We start from the raw sequence: 19,153 nt of genomic DNA on the forward strand, positions 1-19,153 counted from the left end.
GACTCCAGACTCACCTCCATCACCCACACCATCCTTTCTCCACCCTATGCCAATGTTCCTCTCCAGCCATCCACTAGTGGCTGTGGCTACAAAAGATGACAACAAGAAGATAGTTTCCCATGAAGCTATATTCTCTCATTGTTATCACCCTCCATCTAGCTTTACGTTTCTCCACATGCTTCTTGCTACTTTTCTCTGTGGTGAGAGGGATGAAAAGGGGTTTAGAAGTTAATATGCACATGTCGCCTGAGTTACAAGGACCAACCCTGAAAGAGTTACCTATGAGTGCAAAAATGGGCAATCAAAATTCAATGTTTTGTACTCTGAGTTGGTCAACCACAATGAGAATCTCAAAACTTGCTACCCAAAGTTTAGAATATTCAAACTGCAAGCTTCAACTTCAGAATTGAATATAATTGCTCCCCAAAATTGCCTCTTCAGCTACTAGTCTTTAAATTCTCATGAACAATAGCACCTATGAATTATCAAGCACTGACTATGTGTAGGATACTGTTTTAAGTGCTTTACATGCATGACCTCAGTCCTCAGAAAAAGGTCCTCTTAGTATTCCCATTTGATATTTCACAGCGTTCGATATACTGAGAACGTAGGTAAAATTTTCAAGGTCACACAGCTAGAAAATGGCAGAGTTGAGAGTCAAATCCAGAAGTGTGGCTCTAGAAAGCCCAAACTCTTAATGATCAAGCTCCTTTGTTGACTCCTGGGCTCATTATGCAGCAGGCATTTTCATTAACCTGTCATTATTTCACTGAGGAGGAGATGGCTTTATGGTGATGCTGGAATACACATAGCAAAAAACCTATCAGCATGCATGTTCATATAAAATACAGAGAGTGTGGTGGGCATCCAAATAACATAGAACCTTTAACAAGTTAAAAATTCCCTCATATTTCTCTCATGCTTTTGTTGTATTAATCATAGGAAGTTGAAGTTAGCAGAGATGAGGATTTAGTAGTTTGAGTGGTGAATGAAGTGATTCACATATAAAATGCTTTGATGCATTCATGAGGGTTTTAACTCTAGCGAAGGATTCAGTACCCCAAATTTCCAAAAGCCATGGAGGGTCTCACAATACAAAAATATAATTGTCAGGAAACACTCTCTAGAGATTTAGAATTTGGGGAAATCCGTGCACTTTTAAGTGGTGAGAGAGGAGAAAAAACAGGCATGCTATTCGTTAAATCAGGAGTTATGGAGCCTCTCAGCTAGATGTGGTTCTAGATACTGGAATAATATTTTTGTATACATATATCTATATGAATATCTCATTTAATCCTTATATAACATCAAGCAAGATTGGTGTCATTAACCCCATCTTATAAATAAGGGCGCAGTCCTGGAGATATTAATAATATACCCTAGGTCACAAATCTGCTAGTCATAGAATTAGGATTCAGATTTCAGTCTGGGTGAGTCCAAAGCCCACACAGTTGAGGGTATCTTAGCCTGGGTCTTTACACAGAACAAAGCCTGAGACAAGGGCTTTTGTATATGAGTTCCTTTTGAGAAATGATCCCAGGGAGTGTGGGGGACTATGAAGAGTGAAAAAAGGGAGGAAGGAATGTCATGTCAAGGGTGCATTATAAAACTATTCTCTGTGGGCCACTAAGACTTTATTCCACTGGGGATACTTTGAGACCTGACTCATTTGTCAAGGTTTGCCCATAGAACTCCCCCATACTTCTGGTTCGTGCATTGTGTCAAAATGGCTGAGCAGGTCTCCAAGGAGTCTCAGGCACAGAAAAGCCTCAGGGCAGGAATTAAGACATAGAGTAAAGCAATATAACATTATAACCTGAGCAGCTAGTTGCTGCTGTGAAGACTGGAATAAAAAGGGCAGAGCACAATTCATGCCCGATACAGTGGTGACAAAGGAAAGCAGTTATTCTTGTGGGTGTGAAACACATTGAGAAGTCCCTGCATACGTAATCAGCTGGGAATCCATTAGTCACCCCTTAAGATTACATATTGTCCTTTCATGCATGTATATAAATGTGTAGGTGTGCACACACACCTAAACCTTACTGCACCCTGGGGAAGGGCTAAGGCAGCAATATTGAGGGGACATTTAGACTCAATAATTTTCATCAGTTAAGTTTGGTCTGTAGCCATTCTTAGTGTTCAAATAATCATTCAATTACATTTGGGGCAGCAATGTACATATAAAAGAGACAGGGAGCCCTGAGTTACTTAGCTAACAAATGTGGGTGAGGTGAAGGGTGAAAATATGACTAAGATGGAGAAATGCTATGTGTGGACTTGTATTGTTTTCCGAATGCTTCCAGGGACTCTGCTTCCCTCTGCCTTATGTAAATTATGTGGTTCTTCTCCCTCCCCCGATACTATTATATTACAAAATTCAATTTCATCTCCATTGATGCGCTCATGTCATTAACACATATGCGCCAATCTGTGGAGTAATAGCCATAAATATTATGTGCAAGTATCATGACATCTCAACCCAAACCAAATTTACTACAGGAAGCTTATGCTTCATGCACCTTGATTCCGCCCCCCCACCATAAACCACCCAGAACAATATGTGAAGTGACGTGAGAGTAAAAAAAGCAAATACTTAATCAGATTCCTCAAATACTTAATTACATTCTGATTCAAATTTATTGGAAAACTTTCAAAATGCCAGGTCAAGCATGAATGGGCATCAAAGATTATCAATCTTTGGGGAAATCCATATTCATATGGAAGTATGGAAACCATTCAGATTATTTAACATTCCAGAACACACTCATCTGGCTTTTGGAAACCTTCTCTTTTCCTTTTCTTTTTTCTTTGAAATGAAAGATGAATGAGTATATATCACTTTAGGCAGAATCTTCCAGAAACTATAATCTATAACTACTGCATTTATCTGGAAGTCTGTATTTTACTTTCAAGGTCATGGCTGTATAATTCTGACTTTAGCAAGTAGAAATATTTCTCAAAAGTGTAGACTAATTTCATTGTTCATCTTTAAATATTCATTTCATATTTGATGGACCAGAAATTTGAAATTCAAATTATTTCCTTTCCCTTTATTCTTAGCAAAATAGTCTAGGAATAAGTGTTGCAGTTCATTTGTAACAAAATACAAATAAAGCAAACTTCATAATTCAGCAAGAACTAATTAAAATTATTTGAAAGCATGTACTTACAGGCAAGCAACTTATAATTTCCAGTTGTATATATCAGAATCTCTATAACTTACTTTAGGAAAATTATTCCTCTACTGAATCATTGAATGATAGAGCTGAAAGGAACATAAAAGTTCACCTCCTATAAAACCTTCATAATACTGCAAGGTCTAGAGAGGTTTCTTAACAAGCACAAGGTCACCTATCTAATAAGGTGCAATGTTAGGAATTAAATTAAGGTCTGCTGTTTCCAAGCCCTTGCACTTTCAGAGAAACACTTGGCCAAGCCATACTAGGTACTGTGGAAATCTTTTTAGTGTCTCATTTCCAACATCTAGCCAGGATACCCTGTCTCAAGCCCAAGAACTAGTGCTGTTGTGGGACACTGGGACTCCTCTGTGGTCACTGCCTTTCATTAAGACACAGTGTTCACGTAATCAGCCTTTCCAGATGTAAGCAGAGGTCAATGAGAGAGCCCAATTTTTCTAGAAAATCACAATTTTCTCCAGTTGACTCTTACTGGCTACTAATATTAAGCACATTTGATACATAATGTCTTAACAAAAATGTCTATTTATTAGATGTAGTGGTCACACAGGAGACATGATATGGCACATCCATTTTCTTCCCTGTTTCTTGGCTCTCAAATTGATTATTTTTAATGAAGGGAATGCTGCTGTAGGAAACAATGAATGCACACTTGGATGATTGTTTTCTCAACTGATTCTAGATGTTTATCCAACTCAGAAAAACAAACAAACAGAAGAGTCAGATCTGATACTTGGCTTAGAATGGAGGCTTTTTAAAAGGCAAAAGTGAGGCACTGTCCCCAGCATGTCAGTTCCAGAGGAGACGGTCCTTCCATCAACACTTAATACTATCCATTGGGCCATTCACTTTTGAATTTTGTGTTTTTAATTTTTCTTACTAGGGAATCTTGAAGTATCCACAGACACTTCTCATATCTCTTTGTCTTACAAGGACCTTAGATCCCTCTCCTATGGACATTCCCTGGGCAGAAACATTGCAAGATATAAATGGCCACATTCTAGAAGATATAATAATAACTCCTTTGAATAGCAGGTCCATCACAGGGCATGCATGGCACAGGCTCTGAGATACATCTAGAGATTAATGCCCATTTTGTTACCCTTACACTTGGCATAAAAGTCTGTGTCACTCTTTCACTTTGTGTGAGTGCTTCACAGTCACATGTGGGGTTCAATAGTCTAAACACAGAAAGGAAGAGAACCCTGTGCATACTCCAACTTATTTCATTTACTTCTCCACCCTACTTGATTATGCATTTAGCCTTAGTGATCTGTATAGTTTTAATGACAGCTGTTTCTTTATCCTCACATCTCCATCGCTTATGGAGTTAGGTTCAAATTTCTGTAACAAAAATGTAACATCTGCTACAAACTTATTTTTCTAAACCTATCTGCCACTTCTCTTCCTCATATGTCCTATTTTCAACCAAACCAGTCATTCAATGATCTCAACAGGCCCCTAGTTTTCCAGCCTACAGTACTCTACTTAGCACTCGAGTGTTCTCACCACCAAGAACATCTTTCATTACATTTCCAAACCCTTCTAACCTTCAAGGCCATTTCAAATGCTCAGCTCTTTATGAAACCTTCCTTGTGAACTGCTCACACACACACATACACATGTCTATCATACAACACTTCATATTGCTGGTGGTGGATCATACACACATATGCATAGGTTAGACTGTAAATTCTTTAAAGGAAGAGATTAGACCTGATTTGTCTTTGCAAACTTCCTTGCAGTGTGTATAATGTCTAGCACATAAAAGCTATTTAAGATATTTAAATAATATTGACTGAATAAACAAATGCATAGATTTTTAAGGGAAAACTGGTTTTATACATGAATAAAATTGTGCTTGAATTCATAAAACACCAAAAGTTTAGCCAGTTTTTCCACATGGTAATACATCTTATCAAGGCATTGCTTATGAAGCTAAAAGAAATTTTATCAAATATAGTAACCTGTTATTTGTCAAAACAAAATATATTGAATAATAATTATATCTTGCCTTCTCATAATGGGTTATTCTCAAACTGTGTAAAAAGAACAAAATTATTTTTGTTTTATGATTTTAAATTAAAGAGGAAAGAAAAACATTGAAAATAATTAGTATATAGATCTGACAAGCTGGATATATTTTAAAAAGTATACAGAATTGAAATAATACCAACTAGTGACTAATATGTTAATATTTTAAATTATCAAGCTGAATTATGACTAGTTAGGAAAGGGTACACTGAAAGGTTGTAATTTAAAAAATGACAGGAAATAAATGCTTATTTCTGGTAATTCAAGCTTGAGTTTAAAGCTGACAACCCAATTCTTCTTAAAGTCTGTTAATGACAATTGGAAAAAAGAAAGAATACGGAAATCGAAATAGAAATAGTTATATTACAAAATTTTCTAGTAAACTTCTTATAATACGTCTTTTGGAGTTTAAAGGGATCAGGCCTGGGCGTATAAAGAATTCCAAGAAATTAAACCTGCACAATAATCTTCTAGATTTGGTCCATAGCACAACCAACTAGTATAAACTTTATGGGCTTTTCAGGTCTCTGACAGGCCCAGATTTATGATCTTCCCACATGCAAAGACCTGTTCCCTAAGTTTCACCATAAAGATTTCAAAAAAAGAAAAAAAAAAAAAAAACTGACGCTTATATAGTTGATATTACCTTATTTTTAATTTTTTTTTTCTCTTAATATGGTTTGACTGCTTAGGCTGAGTGACTCTGTTCTTAAGTCATTAATTAATACCTTTTGAGAATAGTATCCTCTCCTAGGTATAGCAATAGAATTAAGTTGTACTATAAGGGCTTGTGTGCCCTTCTTCTCTATTGTAATTATGAACTTTCTCATCTGCTCCTCCTCTATCATTCTTCCACATACAGTACACACCTACACACACACACACACACTGTGATTTTCAACAGAAATTTTGTCTTATTTGCTATTTATCCTTACAACTAAGCACTACATTTTACTTAACAGATGTTCAATAAATATTGCACAAATAAGTAAAATCATGATTCAAGAAAAGGTGGTTCTCTGCTTCATTCCTGGCTTTATTGCATTTGGGTGACTGTTTCTCCTTTTGAAGGACTATGTGGATAATTCATTATAGATGTTTGCTACAAGATGGTTTACTTCCATGATATCAGAGATAAGCAATTAATAATGTCCTTTATTTGCCCTTTCCCCTCTCTTTTAGCTTCTTTTTTAACTCCTGCAAATCACCTTTTCCTCTGCTCTACAAATATACCAGCCTCTTTCTTTCCATTCCTATGATGTTTTTTAAAAAATTTAGAAAAACTTGTTGCTTATCTAAATTTAAACACCAGACACATCCCAAATCTCAGAAAGGTAATGGGGCATTTCTAAGACCCCAGAACAAACCTTAACGATATCAGATTTGGTCAAAGTTTTTGCAGTTGAAACATTTTGACTAGTTCAATGGGCTTGAATTCAATGGACATGAATGTTTGCTGAAAACTACTCATTTTCAGAGGAATTGTGAAGACAAACAAATACAAGAAAACATTGAATCACAGCATATCAAATTATTTCCTCAAAGGAAGCATGCCCTCCACATCAACTCATCTTTGAGAAGCTCACATAAACCTACCAAATCTTGTCTTTCGACTTAATAATCAGTGCTGCTAAATGTGACTGGGAGTCTTGTGTTTCTGACCACCAAATTTTAACAAGCCTCTCTTCTTGACAGAATTACGTCCTATTCTTAGAAGAATCAGACATAATGGAATTGCTCATTAAAAATAATGAGCTTCTTTTGTAATGAGTTCTGATCTATAGCTTCTATCTGTGAAACCTCTTCTTTTCAATTGAAAAAATAATTAGATCCTATGGAGGTCCTCACCTTGGGATATAAAAGGCAACCACAAAACCATACTTAATTATGTAAACTGAATACTTTGAGAACAATCTTACCAAAAGGAAGCAGATTGACTAGGAAAACAAGCTAAAATGAAAATGAGATGGATCTGCTGGCAAAAAGCAAATAGAAAACAAACAAAAGCACGCTGTCATTATTTTGCTTCCAGGAGTCATTATAACTCTTTCCCCTAAAGATTTTATCCTGACAGAAAAAAAGCGCTGGTCAACAATGGGTTAATCTTCTCATTTCTCAACCCATCAAACACTCACTCTTCAAACTTCTAAATGTGCTTTTACTTTTCTTGCCTCAACTGCCTCTTGCATGCTGTGAAAATGGAACATAATTTTTTTTTTTTATGAAAGCCATACAGAAGTTTAGCAAGCAATTTCTTCAAACACGTCACATTTTTCCCCCCAAGGGCTAGTACAGTTAGGAGTAACTAACTCGCCTAATCTTTAAAGCCATACTGGTTGGGCACAAGCCAATCTTGTTCTTTGTTTGAAGGCTCCAATTTCCAAAGTCATTAATAACATACAATAATAATAGATAATATTTAAGTACTTATCATGTCCCAGGCATTATGCTATGCCCTTGTCATATATTGTCTTATTCAGTCTTTACAAAAACTGTATGGGGTAAGAATTAGAATTATTACCATTTTGTAAATGAGGCACTAAACGTTCAGGGACATTATCTAAGATCTCATACCAAGTTTGTGATAAGGTTGGGGTGCAACAGGTGAATGGCAGGATTGGAAAAAAAGGAATCAAAATTAACATAAATTTTAGATGTCCACATCTATTTTTTAGAAAATGGAATGCATACCAATATGCATTCTCTTTAACTTGTGATGCTGTGACCTTGTGCAGGACTCAACAAATCACTCCAGGCCAACAGTGTCTTCCCTTTCTAACTACATCTAGTTTTAATGTTGCCGTAGATTGGGCCTCAGGCAGCACCCCTCAGTTGAGAGGCAACAGCCATTACCCAGCCCCTGACAATGTGGAAATGTAGGCCCAATCTTCTGATTTTTTTCAAAAGAAAAATTAATTTCTTATGCGTAATCTCCTTATTTTCAAAAATTTCTTGAATTTTTCTCAAAATGCACACATGCATGTCAGACCTGGCCCAGAGTCTACCAATTTACATACTATGATTTAAATGCTGCTAGAACCCTTGAGGACCCCTGGATTTCTCTATTAGTCTTTCTAAAGTTTGGGGTCTTGGCTCCCAAGGGCTAAGTTTCCCTCCAGGTTTTCCCTCACTTTGCGAATTGGACTCTACTTTTTGGTTTTCTCTCCAGTTCTAAGTTACTAGAAAACATCACTCTCAATAGCCTGGAAGGGTCTCCTTCTTCCCAACAATTAACAATGAATGTTCACTCATTTTCAAGATCACAGTAGGAGTAAAATGCCATATAATTGAATGAGGCATGTAACCTCCAATAGCTGTAACGCGGTTAGTCAGGTTACCTGCCTAGAAACCTAAGTAGGAGCAGAAATATATAGATATAGGATCTCATATCAAGCTAAGTTTAGTTATATATAGAGAAGCCATAGGTGAGTCATCATCTGAATGGTGTGAAAAAGGGAAGAGCAGGGGAAGATGAGCCAGAACTGAAATGTTTTTATTTTTCATTAATTTCCTAATAATATTTGAGAGAGTAAAACTAATTATCCCATGGTGTGACTGAAAACATTCAGAAGAGGTATTCTATCAAAACTGATAACATCAACCAGACTACTGAAAATGAACCTGGAGTGTTGTGGATTCCCCCATGTTCTAGTTTGCTAATGCTGCCAGAAGGCAAAACACCAGAAATGGATTGGCTTTTATAAAAGGGGGTTTATTTGGTTACACAGTTACAGTCTTAAGGACATAAAGTGTCCGAGGTAACACATCAGCAATCGGGTACCTTCACTGGAGGATGGCAAATGGTGTCTGGGAAACCTCTGTTAGCTGGGAAGGTACGTGGCTGGCATCTGCTCCAAAGTTCTGGTTTCAAAATGGATTTCTCCCAGGATGTTCCTGCCTAGGCTGCAGTTCCTCAAAAATGTCACTCTTAGTTGCACTTGGGATATTTGTCCTCTCTCAGCTTCCCTGGAGCAAGAGTCTGCTTTCAACAGCTGCCTTCAAGCTCTCTCTCATCTGCAGCCCCTGTGCTTTCTTCAAAGTGTCTCTCTTGGCTGAAGCTCCTCTTCAAAATGTCACTCTCAGCTGCACTGAGTTCCTTCTGTCCATCAGCTCATTTATATGGCTCCAGTGACTCAACTTAGACCCACCCCGAATGGGCAGAACAACACATCCATGGAAATTATCCAATCAGAGTTATCACCTACAGTTGGGTGGGGCGCATTTCCATGCAAACAACCGAATCCAAACTTTCCAACTTAATTCCCACTAATATGTCTGCCCCACAGGATTGCATCAAAGAATATGGCTTTTTCTTGGGGACATAATACATTCAAACCAGCACATCCCAGATTTAGCACCTTTCTAGATGTCTATTTATGAGAGAAAAAGAGACAGTATTCTCTAACTGAAGGGGGTGCTGTTCAGGGATTCCAACAGAGAATGTTCCTTTAAATCTCCTGTATTTTATTCAATCCACAGGGGTCTGTTTTAACCTCAAGACTTTGGCTGCAATCCTACACAGAAACACAAGTCCCCACCAGCATACCCACAGAGAATTCCCCTAGCTTCAGACTCCACCTAGCTGCATTTGGATTCAAGGCTAGAGTGGAAGTGAAGAAAGGCTCTGCATCGTTCAAGGTTTGTCAAGATCCTTTCATCTGCAGAAGTCTCCTTTGGAGGGCACAACAAATGCATGGAGACAAAGTTTAGATAGAGTGACCTGTAAGAGCAACTGGGGCTTGTTTTCTTCTTTCTCCTCCCTCTTTTGGGCTGCTGGGTAGTGACTATGTACACACAAACATACACACACACACATTCACTCAGGCACATACACATACACTCAGTCATGCACATACTCACATGCATATACACACACTCACACATACTCTCACACTTGCACATGCAGTCATGTACACACATACACAGCCACACGTACATATGCAAATGTACACACTCACATACTCACTCACACACAGATACACATTCTTCCAAGGAGAGAGAAAAGAAGGAAAACACCCATGGATAGCAGTCTGGGCTCCTGATACGTGAAAAGAACTTTCCCTTACTGCATTCACCTATTCCTTCTAGGCAAGATGCCTGCGCACGATGGACTTAACAGGGAGTCTGGAGACTGTAATTCTCCTTCCCACCCTGAATATGAGATCTAAAAATCTGTGAGAAATCAACTACTGCTTAGAGTGTTTAAAAGATCAAATTTCTTTCAAACACTTACTTTGGAGGAATGGATGAGGGAAGAGCATACTTGGGGAAAATGTACTTGGCATTTGCAGAGCATAAAATCCGACAGGCACCATCAATTAGATAACTACTTCAACATACGTTCAGATTGGTATTTTGCAAATGAAAGTCAGTCTGACTAAGCAAGGTGAAATATGTGCAGGGTGTGTGGTTAAATGATTAAATGAACCTGGAGCACTTTCTGCCTAGATAATTTTGCTCAACTTGGTCCCCAAACACATTCAATAGAACTAATTTAATGTCAACTACTGGGAATAAACCAAATCCTATTTTTTTGCAAATGGAAATTACTTTCTCAACTAAGGCAACTAAGAAGATGGAGAAAGCCCATGGGCTTTCATAAAAACTCTCTGGGGTTCTGTTAGAATGTGCCTCCACAAACTACATTTGCCATTTTGCTTACATGCCTGCCTCAATCAGGTAGAAATTATATATTTCATCTGGGCCAGTCTTGCTTGTTGGAATCAGATCATTCCTTCCAAATTCACTTAAAGTTTTAAACCTATGGCTTTTCAGATCATTTCTGCACAGGGTTGTCTTCCATCACTTCTCCTACCTTCCTATATTTGAATTCCTAAGGTTTTCCTGGATTTGAATCCTGTAGCCTTGTTTTAGTCTCCTAGTCTCATCTAGCCACCTGCCTTTCTCATCCTTTGCTTGCCCTGACCCTATTTCTTTATGGCGGTCATAGCTGCTTGCTAATCAAAGTGTGGTTCATGGATTGGAATCCCATGGGAGCTTGTTAGGCAAGTAGAATCTCAACCTCCATCCCAAACTTTCCATCTGCACCTTAACAGGACCCCAAATGAAGTGTGAGACTCATTCCCTAACTCACACTTGTTTACTTGTTTATGACATTTGCTTTGGCCTAGTCTCCCAGCAAGCATTCTCTTTTGTTCAAGCCTCCACCTCTCCATCTGCCATGTACATAGAACAGTGATTTCATCCCTGGGTGCATGTTAAATTCAACAGAGGAGTTTTCTTTCTCTCTCTATTTCTGTGCTTTTTGTTTTTGTTTCTGTTTTCTTTTTCTTTTCTGGTGCCTCTGCCCCACCCTCAGAAATCTTGATTTAATTCATTTGGTCTCTTTTTTTCTTTTTTTTTTATGTGTTTCTTTTCTGTCTTTCTTTCTTTTTTCTTAAATTCTTCCTAGGAGATTCTAACCTGCAACTAGACTTGAGAAACACTGTCAAAGAATAGTCACTCTCAGCATATAATTCCCACATTAGCATTACACTTGTTAGAAATGCAAATTTGCAGGCTCCACCAAGACCTGCAGAATTAGAAACTTTAGAGGTGGCTGTTTTAACAAACTTTCCAGGTGATTTTAATGAAGGCCAAAGTTTGAGAAACACCATTATTGAGTATCTCTTACCCATCACTTAAAATGCTATGGAGTGAGAAACCAAGATGGAGGCTAGGTGACACAGGGCTAAGGAACACCTCCATGGAAAACACTAGATAAGGACCAGAGAGTGACCCAGAACACCGGTTACAGCGATGTGCCAGCTGGACAAGATCTGCTAGTTCCCAGGGGCTGTATACTTGGTGAAACTGGGAGTCTGCATTCTGAAACGAGTGAGTAAGCTGGCTGAAGTCCCGCAGCTGCGCGGCGATCTGGGGAAGCCAGGGTTTGGCATCTGGAGACCAACGGGCTCTTTTAATTTAAAAAAAAAAAAAAAAAAAAAAAAAAAAGGTGGAAAACCCAGGAGCGGCTGCAGGTGCGATCGTGGGAAACGCAGTAAAACACAGCAAGAGGGGGCTGGGCTGGCCTCTCAGTGTCTGCCCTGGAAGATAGCCCACTGCAGATATCCCTGGGGCTGGGGGAACGGAGCGGAGAGCCAGAAGCCGAAAGAATCCCTGCAGCTAGCAGCTCGCTCCTGGGAGGGCTGGATAAACTCCTGCCTGGGGCCGTGCCCACAGCCCAGAGCCCCACCAGTTGTCCCGGAGCTGGGAAGGAGGAACTGTGCGAGGAGGGGGTGTAGAGACGCCCCGTTCGGCCATTTTTGCATAAGGCTGAAAAAGCGAGCCGGCTCAGCCCGGCGGCCCGGGGCTTCCCTTGAGGGACGGCGCGCGCTGATGATGTAGCATGGCATTCCCTCAATAGAGGTCCTCGAGGATTGCGGCTGGGCGGGGGGACCCACTCGGAGATCCCAGGGACACTACGCCAAGTCCAGTGGTTTGTGGGACAGCGAATCTCCCTTGAATCTCCGGGAACCAGGGGGATTTGAATATCGAGGCTCTCCTTCCTCCCTGACCACCCATACAAGCGCCCCGCATTCAGGGTGGACAGCTCCAGCAACACACCCAGGCTGAGTTCTCCAGCTGGACCCCACAAGAATCATTTCCCCACTCACCGCAGGGACAAAGTGGAGAACGGACTTGAGAGGTATAGCTGACTCACAGATGCCATCTGCTGGTTAGTTAGAGAAAGTGTATGTCACCAAACTGCTCCTGAAAAATTAGATAGGTTTTTTTTACAAATTAAAAGAACCCTGTCAAGCAGAGCAAATGCCAAGAGGCCAAAAACAACAGAAAATCTCAATGCATATGATAAAACTAGACGATATGGAGAATCCAACTCCAAACACACAAATCAAGTTATCAGAAGAAACAAAGTTCCTCACAGAATTAATCAAAGAAATACAATCAAGGAACGAAAGTATGGCAAAGGATTTAAAGGATATCAAGAAGACTATGGCCCAGGATATAAGCTACATAAAGAAGACCCTAGAAGAGCATAAGGAAGACACTGCAAGACTAAATAAAAAAATAGAAGATCTTATGGAAATAAAAGAAACTGTTGGCCAAATTAAAAAGACTCTGGATATTCACAATACAAGACTAGAGGAAGTTGAACAACATGTCAGTGTCCTAGAAGCCCACAGAACAGAAAATGAAAGAACAAAAGAAAGAATGGAGAAAAAAACTGAAAAAATCTAAATGGATCTCAGGGAAATGACAGATAAAATAAAACGTCCAAACTTAAGACTCATTGGTGTCCCAGAAGGGGAAGAGAAGGGTAAAGGTCTAGAAAGAGTATTCAAAGAAATTGTTGGGGAAAACTTCCCAAACCTTCTACACAATATAAATACACAAAGCATAAATGCCCAGCGAACTCCAAATAGAATAAATCCAAATAAACCCACTTCGAGACATATTCTGATCAGACTCTCAAATACTGAAGAGAAGGAGCAAGTTCTGAAAGCAGCAAGAGAAAAACAATTCACCACATACAAAGGAAACAACATAAGACTAAATTGTGACTACTCAGCGGCCACCATGGAGGCGAGAAGGCAGTGGCATGACATATTTAAAATTCTGAGAGAGAAAAATTTCCAACCAAGAATATTTTATCCAGCAAAACTCTCCTTCAAATTTGAGGGAGAGCTTAAATTTTTCACAGACAAACAAATCCTGAGAGACTTTGCCAATAAAAGACCTGCCCTACTTCAGATTCTAAAGGGAACCCTACCAACAGAGAAACAACAGAAAGAAGAAAGAGATAAAGAGAATTTTAACAGAAATATGTAGTACCTTACATCCCAAAGCACCAGGACACTCATTTTTCTCTAGTGATCACAGATCTTTCTCCAGAAGGGACCATAAACTGGGACATAAAACAAGCCTCAAGAAATTAAAAAAAAAAAAAAATTGAATATACTCAAAGCACATTCTCCAACCACAATGGAATACAAATAGAAGTCAATAATTTTTGAACTGTAACTCCACTATTTACTTCCTACATGATATAAATTACACAAACCCTAATGACAAATCAGTGGCTTTGAACTCAATGTAAAATATGTAATTTTAGACAACTATATAAAGGTAGGGGAATGGAAGAGTATAGGAACATAGTTTATGTGTCCTATTGAAGTGGAGGTGGTATCAAAGAAAAACAAGATTGATATGGATTTAAGAGGTTAATTTTAACACCCACAGCAAACACAAAGAAACTATCAGAGAATATGACCATAGAGATGAATTGTAGAGTTCGGGTTAAGAGAAATGGGGGAAGGGGCAATGGGGAGTTAAGAAATGAGGGTGGAGTTGCTATTTGAGGTGAAGGGAAATTTCTAGTAATGGATGGTGGGAAAGAGCATTACAACATTCTAAAGGTGATTAATCCCACTAATGGAAGGCTAGGGAGGGGATGGAATGGGAAGATTTAGACTGTATATATGTACCCACAACAACAACAAAAAAAGACAGTTTAAATAGATGATTGAATGCCAAGGATGAACTTGGATGGAATTGGAGGATAGAGGACAGGTGGCTCAAAGGGACACAGCTGAGACATAAGGTAAAGGAAATATAGAATGTAAGCTTTATATCATTGTTGAATCTCTTGTACTTAGCTGCACTTAATGGGATGGCATAAAAGAATGTTCTTGTTTATGGGAAGTGTATACGTGAATTATAGTGTATGTTCAAGGATGTGTGCAACTAGCTCTCATATGTTCAGAAGACAGAGCAATAGATGATGGATGACAGATAGGGAGGGAAGGAGTGAGGGAGGGAGGGAAAGAAATAGCGATGTGACATCATGTTAAGGTTGGTGGATTGAGCTATTGGGGGAGGGGGTCAGGGTATGATGGAATTCTTTGTATGGGGTTAGTATTGTTTTTGCAACTGTTCCTATAACTTTGAATTTATTTCAAAATAAAAAATAAAAAAAACGTGCTATGGAGGGTAGAAAAATGAATCAAAATCCTGGCCCTTACCCTAGGATGACAAAAATTTACTTGAAGGAAACACCTTGAACACATATAGCCAGACCCAAACGCAAACACATACATTCAGATCTGTGTTATCCTAGTCAGAATGTGACCAAATACAAGTACAGTACATGGAGGTGGGTAGGAAAAAAACCTATTCCTCCTAAGTGGAAGTATTTCTTTAGAAAAAGGAAGTGGAGGTATATATCCCAGGTGACACAACCATAAGCATTAGGAAAGTAGAAGGCATTTAGGGAAAGAGTGACTAGCCTGGTTTATTAGGAAATAAACAAACAAACAAATAAATAAATAAATGCTAGTCAAACGATGGAGGATATCTTGAATGTCATTCTGAGGCATCCAGGTGTTTTAAAGAAAACACCCGAGAAAGCAAGGAAAAGAGCATGTACAGAGGCCTTAAGACAGGAAAAACCATGGTATCCTCAATAGAACCCCTAATTGGGAGTGTCATGGACCAGTCATTTAGGGTGCAGGGCGTGAGTGCTTATCTGTAGGAATGAACGGTGTGAAGGAATGATTTTACAAGAGACAGATTGATAGGACTTTGTGTCCTTGAAATTCCAATTCAATTCTGGAAAGTTCCTTGCTCAATTATGCATACTTAATAGAAACATTCTGTCTGTTAAGGTCTCCTCTACTACTCATCCATCTTTCTAATTCCTTTCTTATCTTCTCCATGAAAACTAATGGAACACTCTGAATACGTAAAAGTTGAAAGTAAGGAACTTTTATGAGCCAACACAATTTTGAAGGCAGTCACAGTAATGCAGTGTTGGAAAAGACTATGAGCTAGGTGTGTGGAATTCTTAATTTGTAACTATAGGTTCTTTCGTGGAGGCCTATCATTTTGAATCACCTCCTAGATTTTTTCCCAGTACCCTTAAAGTCATCAAAGGAAATTAAAATGGAGTGGAGATTTGAATTTTGATGCTGTCAGGGATTGAATCATGTACCCCAGAAAAGCACGTCTCTAATCTTAATGTATTTTTGTTGGTGTGAACCCATTGTAAATAAAAATTCTTGATGAGTTTATTTTTTATTAAAGTGTAGCCAAATGAATCAATATGGGTCTCACTACTATTTACTGGAGGCTTTATAGAGCAGGTTGCAGAGAAAAAAGACACAGCAGCTGGAAGTCAACAGGACCGAGAAGAGAAAGGAGAAGCCGGGAGAGGCCTCCATGTGTACAGCCATGTGACAGAAATGCTAAAGACTAAGGATCAGCCAGCCCTAGAATGCCACAGACTTTGGGGAGAAAGCATCACCTTGCTGACACTTTAGCCTCAAAACCTGAGCCAATTAATTCCTGATGTTAAGTCAACAAGATGTATGGGATTTGTTTTAGAAGCTAGGAAACTAAACAGATGGTATGGTAGCCATTCCAGCCCTTTGAGATAACAGGACCCAAATTTTTTTTGGGAATCCATACCTAACCTATAAACCCTAACAATATTCTATCTACCAATTCCCCCTTCCTGGATCTCAAATTATGTGCTCTCAGATCATACTTAAAGAGGAGAGCATGTGAAAGAGTCTGGCCAATCAGAACAGCGTATTTCCCTAGCCTCAGGGATAGATAGGTTGGAACGAAACATTATATTATGGAACTTGGTGAGTTTATTCTAAAATGTATGCAGAAAAGAAAGTGCATAAGATGGCAAAGAACATTTTGAAAGAGTAGGGCAATGAAGCAGAACCTATCCTCCCAGTAACCAAAAAAACCTATGAATCTATAGTAATTTATATAGTTTGATATTGTCACAAGAATAGTCAAAGAGACCATTCGAACAGCACAGAGAGCCTAGAAAGAGAATCAGACAGTGGAATTTATATTTATATTTATGGATAGCATTTAATAATCAATGAGGTAATATTCTAAGTATAATGAACAAGGCTGAGTGTGAGTATGGTGGAAAGAGGAACACTAGGGGCATGTATGACACCAGAAAGAAAGACAGAGGATAAAACCTGGGACTGTATAGTTTAGCAAAACCTAGAGTGAACAATGATGATGATCAAAAGTACAAATATAAGAAAGTTTTTACATGAGGGATAACAAGTTAATGTAACCAATGCTAGGTATTGAAAATGGGATGGTATATTGAAAAAAAAATACAATCAATGCAAACTAGAGTCTATAGTTAACAGTAACAATGTAATATTCTTCCATTAACTGTAAGTAAAGGAAATATACCAAAGCTAAATGTCTATAAGAGAGGGATATAAAGGAGGGGTATGAAATTGTTGTTGTTGTTTCTCCTTTTTATGTTTTTATTCTTTATTTTTAAATTTTTTTCCTCTTCTTTCTTTGCAGAAGAAATGGAAATATTCTCATATAGATTGTGGTGGTAAATGTATAACTATGTGATTATACCGAGAGCTACTGATTGTTCACTTAGGATGGTGTGTGAATAAAACTGTTTAAAAAATAAATGGAAAGATACAAATGCTGGAGACGATTCAGAGAGAGATACACCTATTCACTGTTGGTAGGGAAGCAGAATGGTGCAACCCCACTGGAAGACAGTGGGGTGGTTCCACAGGAGGCTAAGTATAGGGTTGCCATATGATACTGCAAACCCATTATTTGGTATATACTTGGAAGAACTGAAAGCAGGGACACAAATAGGCATTTGCACACTGCTGTTTCTGGTGGCATTATTCATGATTTGCAATGGATGGAGGTGGCCTAAGGGTACATTGAAGGCCTAACTGTGGTGTATACATACAGCAGACTTGAGCAGCTGCAAGAAGGAATGAAGTTGTGAGGCATCCAACTAGGTGAATAAACCTTGAGGACATTATGTTGAGTGAAATAAGCCAGAATGGAAAGGTCAGTTATATAAACTAACTATAATGAGCAAATGCTGAGAACTGAATGTGAGAGCACAGGATATCAGGGGATAGAAAGTGGGGAAAGACTGGGCAATTGATGCAGGAGTACAGAATGTTCAATGAGGTTTATTGTAAAGGTTCCTAGATTGTATGCTCTTACAGCAATCATGTCTATTCCTGAGTTTTAACTGTTATTTAAGAGATGTTTATTTGATAGAAAATTTATATATTTGGTAGCACACTATATAATTTAACCCATATGATCAGTTTATTTAAACAACATAATTACATGGGACCTAGAACAGGGAATGGATTGTGTTATGCTGTACAAGTTAATGTAATACCCTAATACATCCCAGAATATTTTGGTCAGAAAATGAAAAAGTATTTGCAAAGTCCCCTTGAGGGACTGGGGAAAAATGTGGAAATATTAAACTTCCCCCCTGGGGAATTCCTGATATTCTCGTAAGCATTAGGGATGGTAACAGTGACTTTTAAAATACAACCTTAAAACTGTAAGCAAGCAGGAAATTGTAAATTAACCTTAAAATGGAACCTAAAGCAGCTTTTAAATGTAACCTTTAAACAGGAAGTAGACAGGGGGTGAAAACCTTTAGTTTCACAAAAGAGCAAGATGTAAAGTCTGCAACAAAATGTAAATGTAAAGTTTGCACCTTTCACAGGTGTCATCTAGTCTCTAAAGGAAACAGGAAATAAATAAATTAATGAAATTCTCCAAACTTTTGCTACATGTTACCTAAAATGATTAACTCTCTTTGTCCAGCTCCAGTGGGTTTAGCCAATTAAAGAATCAGATTTGGGGGAAATTGCCCCAAATCTCCCAGATATAGATAAGCCTTTCATCTCTCACTCTTGTTGCAGGTTAATTAAATGATTATCTCTTTGTCTCTAGACCTGCATAAAAGCCAATTGAAACATCACTTGGGAGAGGCAGATTGGGAAAGCTTCCCCCCTGTCTCCTGCCGGCCTAAATAAACCCTTTTTCCCTTCTCAGCCTGGTTCCTTATGACATCTATTGGCTGTGCCAAGGGAAGAACCCAGATTTGGGAAATGCCCCTTCTA

Source organism: Choloepus didactylus, chromosome 9 (genome assembly GCF_015220235.1).
Source record: "Choloepus didactylus isolate mChoDid1 chromosome 9, mChoDid1.pri, whole genome shotgun sequence".
Taxonomy (NCBI): domain Eukaryota; kingdom Metazoa; phylum Chordata; class Mammalia; order Pilosa; family Megalonychidae; genus Choloepus; species Choloepus didactylus.